This window comes from Canis lupus, chromosome 2 (genome assembly GCF_011100685.1).
Source record: "Canis lupus familiaris isolate Mischka breed German Shepherd chromosome 2, alternate assembly UU_Cfam_GSD_1.0, whole genome shotgun sequence".
Lineage (NCBI taxonomy): Eukaryota > Metazoa > Chordata > Mammalia > Carnivora > Canidae > Canis > Canis lupus.
The window spans coordinates 62,869,898-62,886,536 of record NC_049223.1 but is presented as its reverse complement, the minus strand read 5'-3'; the positions used below and the strand labels follow the sequence as shown (position 1 = coordinate 62,886,536).

General features: G+C 43.8%; 1 long non-coding RNA gene across 1 annotated transcript in view; it reads right to left on the bottom strand.

Annotated features, from left to right (window-relative positions):
• LOC119870019 overlaps positions 1 to 16,639 on the bottom strand; it is a 34,466-nt gene that overhangs the window by 2,473 nt on the left and 15,354 nt on the right. Inside the window, exon 2 of the long non-coding RNA XR_005355041.1 lies at positions 465 to 559. This is a non-coding gene — a long non-coding RNA (uncharacterized LOC119870019). The remainder of the gene's footprint in view (positions 1 to 464; positions 560 to 16,639) is intronic.

The window sequence follows — 16,639 nt, the reverse complement described above, 5'->3', positions numbered from 1 at the left end:
GAGAACACTTCACCAGAACCTTAGTGTCTTAGTTGTGCTTCCCTGGAGATGGAATCTGAGATGGAGATTTGCATATGGCAGGAAGCACAGCTGGCCAGAGGCAGAAGCTGCCCTGTCGCGCTGACCTGTGGGGAGCTCCAGCGCCCGCATGGATCCTGCCAGTTGTCCCAGCTACAACAAAGGGGCTGGTTCTCTGTACCCTCAGATCTCCCCCATAATGCACTGCTTCTGGGAAGAGGGCTTAATCTTGGGCACCATGGCTGTCTTCAGACAAGGGCATAGCCTCAGCGCTCATTAGGCAACAGTCCTGGCAGCTGCATGAGTGAGTGGCTTGGTCCCAAAGTGGGAGCCAGGACCAGCTACATACTTTGTGGAACCCCTTGTTCAAAATTACTGAGAATTTCAAGACGGCAACTAATGGTACACTAAGCACAGGGCCCTTCCAAGTGCCAGGCTCTGCTCACCTGTACAGGTCGCATATCCAGGAAGCCAGAGTTGGTGGTAGATGCATGAAGCTGCTGTTGGTGGTGGGTTGAATGTCAAACACAGTGTCCAGTTGCTGTTGTGAGAAGAAAAGAAACACAGAAACCCCAAGCTAGCTAATTGGCTTTCAAGACACACCTCCTCTTTAGGTTGAAGTCACTAAAACAGTGCCTCCAACGTAGCTCTTGTGGCAAAGGCTTGTCCTGAAAGCCTCGCTAGGTCCCCCACAGACTGCTCAGTGCAGACACATGGGACCATGAGGCAATCTCTGGCCTTCTGATTTCCAGGATGTTGGGTTTTGATCCTCAGCATCATGACCTTCCTCTCACTTGCATGATATAGACAGTGGGGATGGCCACTCCTTTCTGGAGGAAACCTCATCTACCCATGGGTTATGGCCTTGCCCAACTGGCAGGTACCAAATCATTTTTCTGCCCACTTGGAGCAGCTGGCATTCTCCAAGAGGCACTCAGCAGAGGGGCTGGGGGGGGGGGGGCGGGCGGTCTCTTCTCTATGGTAGCTCCTTGCTCTCCCTCCATACCTCGATGGCCAGCCTGCCCAGGCTAGGCTGCTTTGGGCCTCAGTTGCTTGCCTGTTTCTTAGTCTCAGAGTCATAGAAGTCCCTTTCAATTAGTGAAAATAAATGTTTTGTTTGATTATTTTTTCATCAGCCAAAGCCCTGGGTTTCTGGACCCTGTCTTTCAGTTCTTTCAAATAAAATTTGAACCAAAGAGTAATCCCCTCTACACAATCTATCAGCTTCATTTTCTCTCCCTTCTCCAACTGTGTTCTTACCCCAGTTCGGGGGCCCCCAGAGCCTCTTAAACTTGCTCAATGAGATGCTGTGTTCACTACTCAACCCACACAGGCCCTCTCTGCCAGCTCTCAGCCGTGTTTGCTTTCCTTACTTCGTCCCTCTTTATTCTTGTTTTAGAATGTTGGCAAGTTGGATGGAGCTCTTTTTTTTTTTTTTAATTTTCTTTTACCTATTCAATGACTTGAAGTGTTTTATATTTCACATTAGGTGATGGATAAATGGCAGCCTTCCTTGGGTATCTGTCCCCTCCTGACTCTGGAATGTGTCTTGGCTGGATGTGTCTGGGAGGCAAGGCTGGGATTCCACTCTATATTTACACACCTTCACCCCAATGCTCCAAAAGCAAAAAAGGAGGGAAGTGGGGGGGGGGGGGGCTGTGCTCTGAGTTCAAGCCATAAAAATTCATATATAATTATCCTTCTATTGTAGCCATATATATGTATGTGTGTGTGTATATATAATCTATATGTATGTATTTTATACATATATATATTTATATATAATCTATAGGTAATGATGTTTGATTATAGAAACTTAGTACTTATCGAGGCAACAACCTTCTAAGTGATGCAGGTGTGTGTGTGTGTATGTATACTTGTGTATGTATATATGTGTATAACTATGTACTATGTATATATACACTGATTATGTTGCAACATATATATACATCGTATGTAATCACCTAGAAGATATTTAAATGATCATATTATTCATATATTGATTTACTCTTTAAAAAACCTTATGACGTAGATATTTTAATTCACATTTACAGGAAGTGATTGTGTATGTATTTTGTAATATATATATATATACACATTATATAAAAATACATTGAAGATATTTATATTTATATATTTTTTTATTCAATCTTTACAAAAGATTAAAAAGATGTGGTAGTCATCATCTCCATGTTTCAGATGAGAAATTAAGGCAGAGAGTGAGGTTTCATAATTTGCCAAGGTCACTCAGCCGGTAAGAGGCAGAGTGGGATCAGGACCAGGCAGTCTTGCTGCAGGGTCTGGAACTTGGATCACCTCTAAATGTGCCCAGAAAGTGGAGCTCTGCAGGGACTCTAATCAGCCTAAGCTGATAGCCATCTCTGGGCAAGAGAATGTGATTGTACCTTTGTAAATGCCAGTCCAGTTCAGGGCCCTGTATCCTACCTGCAGGAAAACCTGGATGAACAGAAGGAGGAGACAGCTCAGAAAGCTGGAAGCTGTGTGTGTAGCCATCTCTCAGAGATGAGCTGAGTCAGGGCGCACAAACATTTAGAATCTGTTCTTTTGCTTCTCCATCACAGGGACCCCAACATGGTATGCCTTTGGCTTGATATGTATTTACTACATGAGTGACTGGAATGAATGGGCAGCCAGAAAATGTTCTTTTCCTTCTTTCACACAGGAGATGACATATGTGTGTGTGATGTGTATGCATGTATACACACTCCCATAGATAAATACACACCTGTATATGCTATTCTTTTGCATATATCATACATATCTCTTATTCTAACCATCTCAACAGTCCTCTAAGTAGATACTACTATTGCCATCATAATTTTAGAGTTAAGGAATTTGAGCCAGTAACTGGGTAAGTAAGTTACTAACCATCCAGGTTATAGAGCTAATTAACTAAAGCAACACACATGCCACACATGTACACCCTTGTGTATCTACATGCTTTGTATAAATTAAATTAAAAGATTGTTTAGGTTAATCAGCTTATGTGTTTTTCAGTTCCTTTTATTTTTAATTGACATACAACGTATATACAGTAAATGCATGTATCCTTATGTGTATTATATCCACACCATCCCCACATAGATGAAAGCAGAGACCATCTCAGCACCACAGAAGGTTCCTGCCTGCCTCCTCCTTATCCCCAAAGGTGACTACTCTTCTGACCTCTATCAGTATAAGTTAGTTTTGCCTGTCTGGTTTCCCACATTGTATATATAGTAGAATCATACCATAGATACTCTTTCTTTGGTTTGGTTTATTTTGTCCTACATTCTATCTGGAGATTTATTGAGTTGTAGCTCAATATCTGCATTCCTGTCGAGTCTTGCCTTATTCGAATAGACCTCATCTCATTCATTCAACTGTTGATGGGATATGTGTTTCTACTTTGGGGCTTTTGTGCCTACTGTTGCTATGAACACTTTTATACACGTCTATTTGCGAGTATATATCCTCAATTCTATTGAGAATATACATAGAAGTGGAGCTGCTAAGTCAAAGGTAAAGCATATGTTTGGCCGAGGTACCTTTTGCTATAGTTTTTCAAAGTCCTTGTACAAAATCATGGTCCTGGCCATGCAGCATAGGAGATTCTAGTGTCTCCTTTCACACCGTAATCATGTAGGCATTTCAGGGTATTTAAATATTAAGACACGAGTGTGCAGTAAGACATCCACAAGAGCAATATCACAGACCTTTCAAATTGAGCACACAAAAGCCTAGGCCAGCAGATTTGGCTTGGAGTTCAGTGGTGATTTCCCCCGGCTCCCTCCCACTACTCTGACTTTCAGAGAGCTAGGCAAGCCCAGAGGAGATGGAAAACAATTGCAGGCTTCATCTGTGTCATGAGAGTGAAACCCATTATTATGAAAAACGTTAACCTTTCCTCTTCAGGGCAGAAATAGCTCTTGCTGTCAGGGGATGCCTTGTTTAGAGAACTTAGTGGTTTCAAAGGAACTCTTAAAGTTCCAAAGAGTAAAAACAAACAAATAAACAACAACAAAATAAATTCAGCTGCTCCAAAGAGCCATTTTTATATCATTTGACCTGCTGATTTGTCACCTAAATCTTCAAGACAAGACCACTCATCATGCAAGAAGTGTCTCATACCGATGACAGGTGTCTCTCTTTCTCGGTTTTCCATACACAAGAAGGAATGATTTAAAGCCAACTGGGAACTCACTGCCTCACACCCCTCACTATAACTCATAGTTAGGAACACAACGGACTTGCTTTTTTTCCTCGTAACTTTCCAAGAAATTCCACTCTGACTCAAAGATAGAGACTAGATCAGCTGAGTAAGTTTATTTTTTTATTTTTTTTTTATTTTTTATTTATTTATGATAGTCACAGAGAGAGAGAGAGAGGCAGAGACATAGGCAGAGGGAGAAGCAGGCTCCATGCACTGGGAGCCTGACGTGGGATTCGATCCCGGGTCTCCAGGATCACACCCTGGGCCAAAGGCAGGCGCTAAACCGCTGAGCCACCCAGGGATCCCGCTGAGTAAGTTTCTTAGGGCAAATGAGATGCTTGGTTTTTGGCAAAAGAAATTCAGGTTGGGGCTACACATTTTCCCAATGTGGAGCCTCGTTCTAGCAAGCACACCTGAGACCTCAACAAGGAGGTTAATAACTGATTACCCCTCCGTGCCAGTCATCAGTGCTGGCTGCTGAGGCTTTTGTATCCTGCTCCCTCCTGAGCACGTATAGGATTGTACTCCTGGCCCTTTGTGTTTGGGTGAGGTCATATGACCACCTCTGGCCAAGGAGTTATGAGTAGAAGTGGCATAAGCCACATCTGGACTGGGACTTCCATTTGGGGTCAAGACCCTTCCGAGCTCACTCAGCCTTCAGATGGTAAGGGCAGCTCTCGAGATGGAAGCCTTTGTTGTTTGCTTTGTATTACTTGTCACAGCAGCATAGCCTAGTCCTAGCCGAAACGCTGACTCTCATTGGGTTTACCCCTTGTTCGAATGTGCGCTGGCTCTCTTTGTTTCAGTCCTTAAGGAACTAGAAACTCTAAAATAGGGCTTAGTTGGAACAAGAGGCTCTAACATAGAATGAAACTACGTCATTCTGAATGTTGTAATTAGTGGGGCCATCAGTGATTTAATATTTAAACACTGAGTATTATACATGTGTTACACAAGCGATCTTGTCAGTAATTGGTATGGGACTGTGAAGAGGAAGTCAAGGAGATAAAAGGAACCTTCATCTGAAGGTACTCGCAGGGAAATGCTGACACAGGGGCTTCCTGGCAAGTGTTGGCAAGTAGAAGTGGGGAGCATTTAGAAAGTATAAGATCAAGTATTCAGGTTGGTCCTCAAAGATGATTTCTACTCACTCACATTAGGGGGTGAAATGTGAGGGAGAAGGGTAAGGAAAGAATGAGCACCCCAAATGATACTTTATATATCAGGAAGTCTAGGTTCAGGCAGTTGTGAGCACTGAGAAAAAGGAGAAACAACCCATATAATGGGCATATTTTATTCCAAATTACCTTTGACAACCAAACAGGTTGGATCTACAGGATTCCTACTGGGGGCAGAAACTGCTTCTATCTTGTTCACTCTTATAATCTGAGGGGTTAATATAATACCTGGCATATAGGATGAGCTTGATATGGGTTATAAAATTAATAAATACACTACAGAATAAATAGGTGAGTGGGAAAAAAGAAAACATCGAAATACCCTTCACTGCAAGGTGAAAGTCACACCATTCTTTCTTGTTCCAAACTTTGCAGAAAAATCTCCATGACCACATTCTCTACTGGTCGGCGCTCCATGGCACAGCTCCGCCGAACTCCTGAGTTTGTGACAGGCCTGCCCCCCTCAGCACATGGGTCATTTAACATTATAACATCTGTTTGCAACTCAGTGAACTCAGTGCTGTGAGCACCGGTGCCCTCTGACTGCAGAAAGCCACATCTGCCTTTTCCTTCCCATGTATGCTCAACATCAGGAGAGAGAGCCCAGGAGTCAGGTGACGGGGGTTCTAATCCCAGCTCTGTCGCTATACTTTTCCTTTCTTGAGGTCTTTGCAAAGTGAGGAGGCTAGATTAGGTCAGGAATTGTGTATTAAGAACCACCAGAAGCTTTGTGAACGTGTAGATTCCCAAACAGCACTCCCAGAGTTTCTGATCCCTAAGCTCAGAGGAGGGGTCTGGGAACCTGTGATCTAACAAACCTCCCTGGAGATCATGCCATGGCTTCTGAAGCCACACTTTAAGAGAAGATCTCCAAGTTACTTTCCAAGTCTAACATTTCATGGTTCTATCACAACAGCTTTGCAAATACCACATTCTCTTCCAGAGGGTACATTTGGGTGTTAGACACATAAGCTAATGCCTTCTGGTATGTGATTCCTTTGAGGAGCTGAACATCTTACCCCATGTAAGTAATGTGCCCTACTTCCTCGTCAACCCTGCCAGGAAGCCAGTGCATTGGCATTTCCCCGAGACCACCTGCAAGATGAAGCTCTGTTTCTTTTATCTCCTTTTCCTTCTTCTTCACTTCTCCTTACCAGCAGCTTAAAAAGGCTGGCATGAGGATTTTGTTGGGTAAGCCAATTTCTTCCAATTGCTTGGAGATAGAGCCGCAAATTCCTTAGGAGTATTTGTTAAACTCAAAAGCAATATTTCTTGGCTTCTGTTAAGCTCTACACTCAAGCACTTAGGAGTTTACAAGAGAGAAAAACCATAGACACAGCTAAGTGGGCCCTCACTTTGCCCAGGAACACCCAAGGCACATTCAGCACGTGATGAAGCCTTACGAAAAACTGAACAAATCCTAAAGGCATGCCATAAGTGTCCATTTTCAGGGAAGACAGGGGAGGGTTTGTGATAGAAGATGCAATTTCATTCTCGATCCCAACTTTGCATGGCCCTCTTTCCTACTAAGTTTCCCCCCGCAAGGGCCAATTCCAGGGTTGCTCTGCTTCCCAGGCAATCTCAAACCTTTTTGTCATCCCAGGTGTCTTGTTCAGGGAAATCTAGGGTTAACCACGCAGAGAGTCTAGACATCAATCCCAGAATTCCAAATTCCTGCCTGAGGCTCAAGATGGGAAAGTCGGGCATGGTGCCCACCCCATGGCCTGGAGCACAAGTGCTGAGCATCCAAGATATGCAGTGTGAGGTCATGCCCCAGTGACATCCGAAATGGACCCTTCTGGAATTTTTCATGAAATTCATGACCAACTGTCATCAACCACAAAGGGAGAAGAGGTTGAAATCCTAGGGTTTGCAGATGGTTCTTTTCCTGGTGACTCATTGAGAATATCCTCTTTACCTTTTCTAACTTGGTTTCGCTGTCCTCAATTCAAATATTGGTATTTTGCAGCTGCTTTTACTGTAACAATGACTACAGTTCAATTATGTTCTTGCATATGTCAGGTATAGTACAGTCTAATTTAATCTTCATTACACATCGCCATATTGCAATTATACATGCTATCCAAGTGTTAACACATATTTAAACCTGCTATTCCTTTGTCACTGATTTACAAAGGAGGTACCTGAAAAGAAGCAGATGTCATAATTACACGCTTATTCAGCTCATTTTAAACTAAGTCTCAAAGTAAATTGCAGATGAGCCAAGCATGTCTTGAAATTAATGTAGTGATAGGACACTAATGCCACGATTCATTATGGTTTGTCAATGTGCCGTACTTCTGGAATGTGCGATAAAATTATATTAATACTCTGTGCTAATGAGATTAATGAATATGAACATGCAGGAGAAGAATAGGGTCCTTTGTTCAACTATTGAAAAAATAACATATAGGTAATTAAAAAGAATTAATCAAATCATGTACAGCCTCATTTATATTAAATTAATTTGTCTGGTTTCATTTCTAATAATTAATCACTTTTTGCAAATTACAAAGCACTTCAGGCGGATGGAAGCCCTACTGTAGGAGTTGTGATTCAGAATATTTAGAACGATCAAGGTGGTCCCTGTGGGTTCATATTAATTAAGGTTTAACAGTTTGGAAAATTGTAGCAATATTTTATGATTCATGTAATTAAACTCTGTAACAAAATGTCACAACTGCTAGTTACTTCTGCGCCTGTGATTTATATCTTCCTCCTTTTGGAGAGGAAGCGGCAGAAATGAAGTCTTCTGAAACGTGCCGCCGCAGTCGATGGGAAAACAAGCTGGTGGGTTCAGTGCAGAGTGAAGCACTCTGCCTGGGGTACCGAGCACCCTTCCACTCCCAAATTCCACCATGGGGCCATGCAAATCAGGCTGACTCCTATGATCTGACATATGGTAGAAATCTCAAGAGTCTCCTCTGGCATGTTTGCTTGGATTAAAAACGAAAAGGCCAGAGCTGTGAGCCTCCCTCCCTAACTGAAGGGGGTGCATCGCGAGCTCCCACTGCTGGAGGCTCCTGGGTGTCCAGCACCCAAACTCCCAGAAAAGAAGGCAGCTGCGACCTCGTACATCAATTCGTCTGGTTTACATGCCCGGGATCCTGTCTGGAAAGCTCCAGTCCCTCGTGCCCCGGAATAAGGACGGCACCGGGCAGTTCCTCCTGCGAGCTGCGGCCTAGGGACGCCACGGATGGCTCTGGCCGGCTGCTGGGGGAGAGGAGGGCGCCCAGGAGGAGGCCCCGGCCAGGCTGTGGGTCTTGCTGTGGGTCTTGCACCGCGGGTCAGAAGCACCTGGGAACTCTTCCCTGAAACGGATATGTTGGCTCTCTTCCTCCCTGTCTCCTCCACCCTGCTTCCTCCCCTCCTGGTTTGTGCCCCTGGGTGCTGACTCCTGATCATCGGGTCTCTAACCTCGGCCCGGCTGGATTATGGCTGCATTTTGCTCTGCCCGTGGAGGCACAGCTGGAGGTGGGAAGAGGTCAGGTGCTTCTTGCCCTGTCTTCCCTGCCTCAGACTGTGTCTCTCCTCAAGGCCCAGGGGAAGCGACCACAGGCCCCCTGCGGCCCACCCTCCAAGGCCCAGGCCTCCCCCGCTCCAGGGACACCATTCCCTCTTCTTCCTTTGGTTCAGGGGTACCAGGGGCTTCTCACTGTTGCTAGCTCCTGGGCGCCTCACCAACTCTTCCTCCGTAAACACTTCATTCGAGTTCCTTCCTTAAGTATCTGATGGAGAATCCCTGCCTGGGCCTCCCCCAAGAGATTCTGATTTAATGAGCCTGGGCTAAGGCCCCAGCAGCTATAGATTTGTTCATGGCTCGTGATGATTCCATTGCATAAGGTGGAGAACCCCTGCGTGAGGGAGATTCTGGGAAGTGTTGGCATCTCCAAAAACAGTGCTAACAGAATACTTACTCCTGGCCAGGTTCTAAGTGCTTTATATATATATATTTCATCATTCCTGACAACTCTGAGAACCAGATGATATTATTCCCATTTTATAGATCAAATAGCAGAGAGGAGAGAAAGGGTAAGTAATTTGCTAAGGCTGAACGTCTATTAAGTAGTGAAGCGAGGATTCAATTCAGAATTTGGCTCTCTGCCACTACTCTATGCTATACTAATACGAATTTTGACAATTTATTATTATTATTTTTAAAAGATTTTATTTATTTATTTGAGAGAGAGTGAGAATGCGAGCAAGCATGAGTGGAAAGCAGGGCACGGGCTCAACTCCAGGACCCCAAGATCACAACCTGAGCCAAAGTCAGACGCTTAACTGACTGAGCCACCCAGGAGCCCCTGCCAGTTTATTCTAAGAAATGACTTGGAAACGAGGAGAACCTGCTTGTTTACTCAACACTTACATTCACTTCTGTATTCATGCATTTGTTCTGAAACATTTTATTTTATTTTTAAAGATTGTATTTATTTATTTGAGAGAGAGAGAGAGGCAGAGACACAGGCAGAGGAGGACCAGGCTCCACACAGGGAGCCTGACATGGGACTCGATCCCAAGACTCCAGGCCCTGGGCCAAAGGCAGGCACCAAACCACTGAGCCACCCAGGGATCCCTGTTCTGAAACATTTTAATGAGCAACTATATATATATCCCAGGAATGGAAGAGCCTATAGTCTACCCATCAAGGCTGGAGGGGAACAAAAGAGACAGACTTATAAACGGATATAGAAACAAATGTGTAAATAGATAAAACTGAAATATCACATGATTGATTGGGTATACGGAGTTGAGGGACCCCTGGAGAGTAAAAACTGTGTTCCAACTGAGACGTGAAGACCACTTCACAGCCAAGGAGACCACAGCACATAGGATCACTGTTAGAAAGTGTGTCATGGGGCAAGATCCATGAGGACAGGATGGCTTCCATGGCAGACGTGGGGTCTGAAGAGTCATTTATGATTGGGTCATTCATCCCAATCACTTGGATTTTGAATTCTGTCCTGTAAGCACAGAAGAACTGGAATCTCTGCTTTTAAGTGACGGAAAGGGCATGATCATATTGGGGCTTCGGGAGATTGCTTCACCAACATTGTGGAACAGGAATGGGATCGAGTCACATCTAGACTCAGTGACACCCGTTAGGAGAAGGCCGAAATTCAGGTAACAGATGATGGACTCAGAGCAAAAGCCTCCACAGCGTCGAGGAAGAGAGTGGCTGTTCCTAAGGAATTCTGAATCCATTGATTTTTCTCTGGTCCAGTGCATGGTCTGGCTATTAAACATAATGTGTGTGGTCTGGTAATGATGCTGATCTGCCCAGTTTTGCCAGGCCCTTCGGGAAGCTCTGGTCCCTCTCAGCCCACACTCAAATTGGATTAACTTGGAAATGAGAAAGACCATGCCTTTTTATGCCTGTGAGCGGGTGCTAGGAATTTTGGGACTCCCATGGGAAAGAAACATACTCTCCTGATCAGCTGCCATGGTGTTACATGTCTGTAAATAGCACTAATTGGGCACAGTTTATTTTGTTTTGTTTTCTTTATAAAGTGTATGACCCCATTGTTGCGCTCAAGTATGAAAGCCATCCCGGGTTCCTTTGCAGGTAACAAGTTTGTTCTGACTGCACCATGGTGGAAGCAATACTAATGGGATGGGGAGCAAAGGCTGCTCACAGACAAATGATGATAAAGTGAAATCTTTAAGTAATCATCAAAAAAATGAGGCAGAGCCATGTGAGCTGTCTCTCCAAAGTGACAAGGCTAAAGAAGCTGCCAAGCCACCAGCCTGAGGCCCCAAAGCACATTTATGATTTAATTCCCATTTTGACATCAATCAACACATATTAATAACTTCAGCTAGAGAAAGTAATGTCCTGGGTGTGCTTTTACAGTGACATGCCTGCACCTAGGAAGCAAATTTTTGATTGCCAATTAAACCCCAAACAAGCTCAACTGTTTCCACTCATCCCACCATCCCACCCTACGAAGCTACATCATATTTCAAACAGCACTGTGGGGCCCACTGACATAACCTTAGTTTGGCATATTCCCTTAGAAACAGACACCAATTTCATTAACCTAAATCTGGTCTTATGGAATTATAAAATCTGTTAGCTGGAAATGAGGTGGGGGGGTGGCTTACAGATCTGAGTCTGACTCCCTACCTGAAGAATATTCTCTGCTATTCCACCTGGCAAGTGGTGGTTCACTTCAGTAACTCTACAATTGAGGAGCCCCGATAACCCAGACAAACTATGCGGTTTCCAGAGAATCTGTGGGTTTTAAGTCAGAGACCTAGTTCTATCCCTGACAAGTGTATCTATCCATGTCTATATATTCTATTATACATAGTATAATATATTATATATATGCTATAAGTATATATGAATATACAAATGTCTATACATAAAATATTTATATAATATGCAAATCCATATTATAAACAATACATTATATATTATAACTAATATAGAAGTATGTAATAACATATATGTATAATATACATATCTCAACCAAAGCAGCTCTGCCTACCAAAGGACACTTGGTAAAGACTAGCAATATTTTGATGGTCATAACTGGGGATGTTAACGGGTAGAAATCAAGATGTTAAACATCCTAAAATAGCTTCCCACAAGGTTCCCCTAATCTAACCCAAAAGGTCAATAGTGTTGATGTTGAGAAATCATGGTCTATACATACGGAGAAAGATATGCAAACACAAACACATAGACATACCTAGCTCAGAATCAGGCACAGTTCCCTTTACCCTGATTGTTAGAAAATTTATGGTTCCTTTGAGCCAAAATCTGTTTCCCATTTAGTCTTATATATCCCCCTTGGAAAGATATAGATTAAGTTAATTCCACTTCTAATGACAATCCTTCAACTATATAAAATAAATATATAAAGACATCTTTCAAAGTTACAGTCTCCCCAAACCCAACACCCCCAGTTCCTTCTCATGTTCCCCCATATGTCAGGGCTCCCAATACACTCATCATATTTTTGGCGGAAAATCACAAAACTAAAGCCACTTAAGAAGATTAAGGGGCAAATTGGTGGGGAGGAGCAGTAGGATGACAGGGAATTTGTTGGAAAGTTATCAGTTTATCTCAGATCCAAGAGAATCCCCAAAGTACTTGTACTTCGGGAAAGAGAATGCTATTATACTCTAGATGAGGGGTTAGGTTAGTCTTTATTAATCATCAGATCCTCAAGCCCTAACACCATGGCTGGAAAATTATAGGCACTCAATAATTATGTGTTGGAAAGAAGGAGAGAAGGAAGGAAGGAAGGAAGGAAGGAAGGAAGGAAGGAAGGAAGGAAGGAAAGAAGGAAAGGAAGGGGAAGGGAACGGAAGGGAAGGGGAAGGGAAGGGAAGGGAAGGGAAGAGAAGAGAAGGGAAGGGAAGGGAAGGGAAGGGAAGGGAAGGGAAGGGAAGGGAAGGGAAGGGAAGGGAAGGGAAGGGGGGCAGGAAGAAGAAGGAAGAAGAAGCCATAAGAAGGGAATTCTCAGAGAAAGGGAATTAAGAGCAATAGCCAACCTCCAGGAATGTTCTTTGTCCGTTTTAGGAGCTACAGCTCTATGAAAACAAGGAAACTGTCAGCAAAAATAAGCATCGGCTCATGTGTGAAGCACTGACTCCTACCCTTTAAAGACCTCCTAGCTTTGATTCTTTGACTTCTGTTTGCGATGCTAAATTTCTTGCTGCCTCTTTAAGCTTACAACATGTTTTGGGGCTTTGCAACATGCAAGTCTGTTATTAGAGATTCTGTTGAATTATTCAGGGCTAAATCAAGATGCGAAGACACCTTTTTTTGAGACAGAAAATTGGCAAACACTCTCTAAGATGCCTTACAGCCAAAAAAAAAAAAAAAAAGCCCACAAATTCTTCTGCAGCTGTTGTATGTACTATAAAATTGATAATGATTAAAAAAAAATTGTTACCTGCATAGGAATGGCATGTGCTTCTCGGGAAATGCTTTTGTCTCCAGTGACAGTATCAGCTTTTGACAGACCCACAAGAGATGTACCTAAACTGAAACCCAAGGGGTTAATTCTATCCCCTTGAAGCTTCTGAAACACAAATGGGCTAATGTGCCATCAATATTAGAAATCAACATTAAGTGGAAAGATTTCCCTCTCTTTGACTTTCATTATAGGCCCAGGAATATTGAAAACCGCAATGACTCTGGGGATTGTGTCAAAACACACTTGATACACATCAAAAGGAATTGCCTCAGCAAGGCTGAAAGAATCAATTGTCTCTCCTTCCAAAATGCTGACCCAAAAGCTGAGGGCATCTGCAAAGTGCAGTGAAGTTTCCTAGAAAGCTTCTGAGTGCAGTCCAGGTGTGGCACAATACAACAATTCTCTGGGAAAAAAAAAAAAAGCATCTTGGCTATGTTTGGCAGCCAAGGTGTGTTCCACATATCAATAAATTAAGAGAGAAGGTAGAAGAAGGAAGTCGAGCAGAGCCAGCCATACCTAAGGGCTACTGATGACCAAGGGCATGGCCCATGGGATGACACGAGTATATGGATCTCGGGCATTTAAGCCGAGGGGCTGATTTCCAAATGCTAATTTGGTGTCTAGAAGGCATCAAAGTGAGTATGTCTCTGGAATGTTATCAATGCAATTGACCTTCAATCAAAAGTAGACAGAGGGACCCTCTCCTACTTTCCCAATGAACCCTCCTTTGGACCAAACTCATTCAAGGAACTTTCTCTCTAGCTTTCCATCCCACAGTCCCCCTCTCTCTATTCTCCCCCATCCACAACAGTACATGATTTTGAATTATGTGCTTAAGTAGGGAAAATGAAGTATCGTGCCAACAGCTCAGCAACCCACTGATGCCCAACAGCAATGTGAACATTTGTCCATTTCCCTTGCTGCTAAGCTGGAATGGGGGCCTCAACTAAAGTCTTCAATAGACAATTGAGGTCTTTCTTGAGAGCCGTTAAATGGTATTTCTGAAGCTGTGAAAGATAATCTGCTGCTGTGGTCATGATTACCTCAATCGCCTCCAAGCACGCATATACACCCAAACAGGCACACATGCACACATACTGTCTCCAAACGTGTAACGTGTCTGATAGCCAAAAGACACAGTCAAGGCAGCAGTCCTGTGGACTATTGAGATTGAGTCCATGACTAAGTCTTGAACTGCATGAGGAAAGAAACCTTTCATAATGAGAAGTTTCCAGAATTGGTCAAGATCTGCAGCATCCACCGCTCTCCCCCACCCACCTCACTGACTGCACTGGTTTCCCAGAGTTGGTTAACAACTCAATAATCATAAATCATTTTTTAGAGATTTGATTGATTGATTGATTGATTAAGAGAGTATGCAAGTGTAGGGGGAGGGGCAGAGGGAGAGAAAATTTCAAGCAGACTCCCCGCTGAGATCACAGCCCCATCCTGGGCTCCATCTCACAACCCTGAGATCATGATGAGCCCAAAACCAAGACTCAGAGACTTAACCAACTGAGCCACCCAGGTGTCCCAATCATAAATCATTTTTAAAACAATGCTGGAGCTGGACGGTTAGTGAAGAGCCTCCTTTAATCATGGGGAACACTGCTAAGTATTGAGGTATGGAGAGTGAGGCAATGCCTCAATAATTTGAGTTATGTTCATTTTCTTTTTTAGACTCTGCAAGTAATTCTTGAGCACTAAATGTTAATCCATAGCTCTGCTATACTAATAATAATTTTGTCCATGACTATTTCCTTGGGCTGCATATAAGAGAAAAGCCTACTGTGTTAGCTTTAAACAATAAGAAGTTTTGATGTTTAGGCAATAGGAAGTTCAGAGGCAGGCAGTCCGGAGCTGGTACCAAGAATCAGCGATGTTATCAGGCTATTTGCACCTTCTTGCTCTCATTTTTAGCACATAGCTTTTAACCTCAGGCTCCCAATAGAGCTGCTGCGCTTCTAGGAGTCATATCAGCATTTTGGGTGGAAAGAAAATGGAAGGGCCAAGAGTCAGAAGCAAAGGGGGCTTGCCTTTTCACTTGGGAATGGATGCTAGCTCCAAGAACCTCTACCTGTGTCTAGTTGGCCAGAACTTTGTTACACGGACTCCTCCAGCCACAAGGGAATCAGGAGAAGTGACTTTTTAAAAATCTGGGAGATTGCCAGTCTGAACAGAATTATCTAATAATGAGAAAGAAGTGGAGGTGAATATTGGGTAACTAGCATTAGCTACAATATTTTATTTTAATGACCTGCTTCCTCATTAATATTCCCTAATAGAAGCTCTATGAGGGACAGGACAGCACCTATGCCTGTCACGGTGTATAGCATAAGTCATATTGAAAGAAGGAAGGACAAGAAGAAAGGAAGGAAAAAAAAGAGAGAGAAGAAGGGAGGAAAAGAGGAAGGAGAAAAAGGGGGAAGGAAGTTAGGAGAGGGACAGTAAAGAAAAAGTAGAAGTTAATGCATATGGGGGATGAAAGATTAAATCGAGTGGGCAAACTATAGGCCAAATCCTGCCCATCATCACCTGATTTTGTAAATAAAGTTTTATTGCAACACAGCCATGCCCATTCATTAGGTATGGCTTACGGCTGTTTCCCCCCTAACAGCACAGTGAGTAGTTGTGACAGAGACTCTGTGGCCTGTGAAACCTGAAATATTTACCATCTGGCCCTTTACAGAAAAACTGTGCAGACCCTTGGGCTCAAGTGACTGATGATTTCTTTGGTTCCTCAGGAGACAGGTCTTACAAAACATTATTCGAAAGTGAAGCAATAACATGACAGTGGGGGTGCTGAGGGTCGAGTCCACTTGAACTCACCCTGCACACTCCCTCACTCCCAAATTGTACTCTCCTTCCCCCCCAGTGAAGGGGTACGCCTGCTTGACCGCCTCCCTGTCGGGGCCCCATCGTGCCCGCCACCAGGCTAAGTGACCCCGAGGCAGGCAGAGGGCCAAGAACATTGACCTCGTGCTTTCAGGATTGTCTGATTTAAGGTGGTCATCTCTGGTGCTCTAAGAAACCTCCTCCCTCTCCACCCCCTTGTCTTACCATTTTGGCCCAGGAAATAAGGTGGCTAAATGTCGCTGTGCTTGTCACGGGGCTGGGTGAATGACTGACTACATAAACAAGCCTTATGAAGGCAGCAGGACGGTGGGAGTGGATATGGGGATGTACTTGGAGCCACGGGCTCTGCCCTTCCTGCTTGTCCTGCTGGGGAGGTTGAAATGGGGTCTGAGCACAGCAGCGGGTCCTGCTGCCTTGGGTTTTCTGGTCCCTCTTCTGGG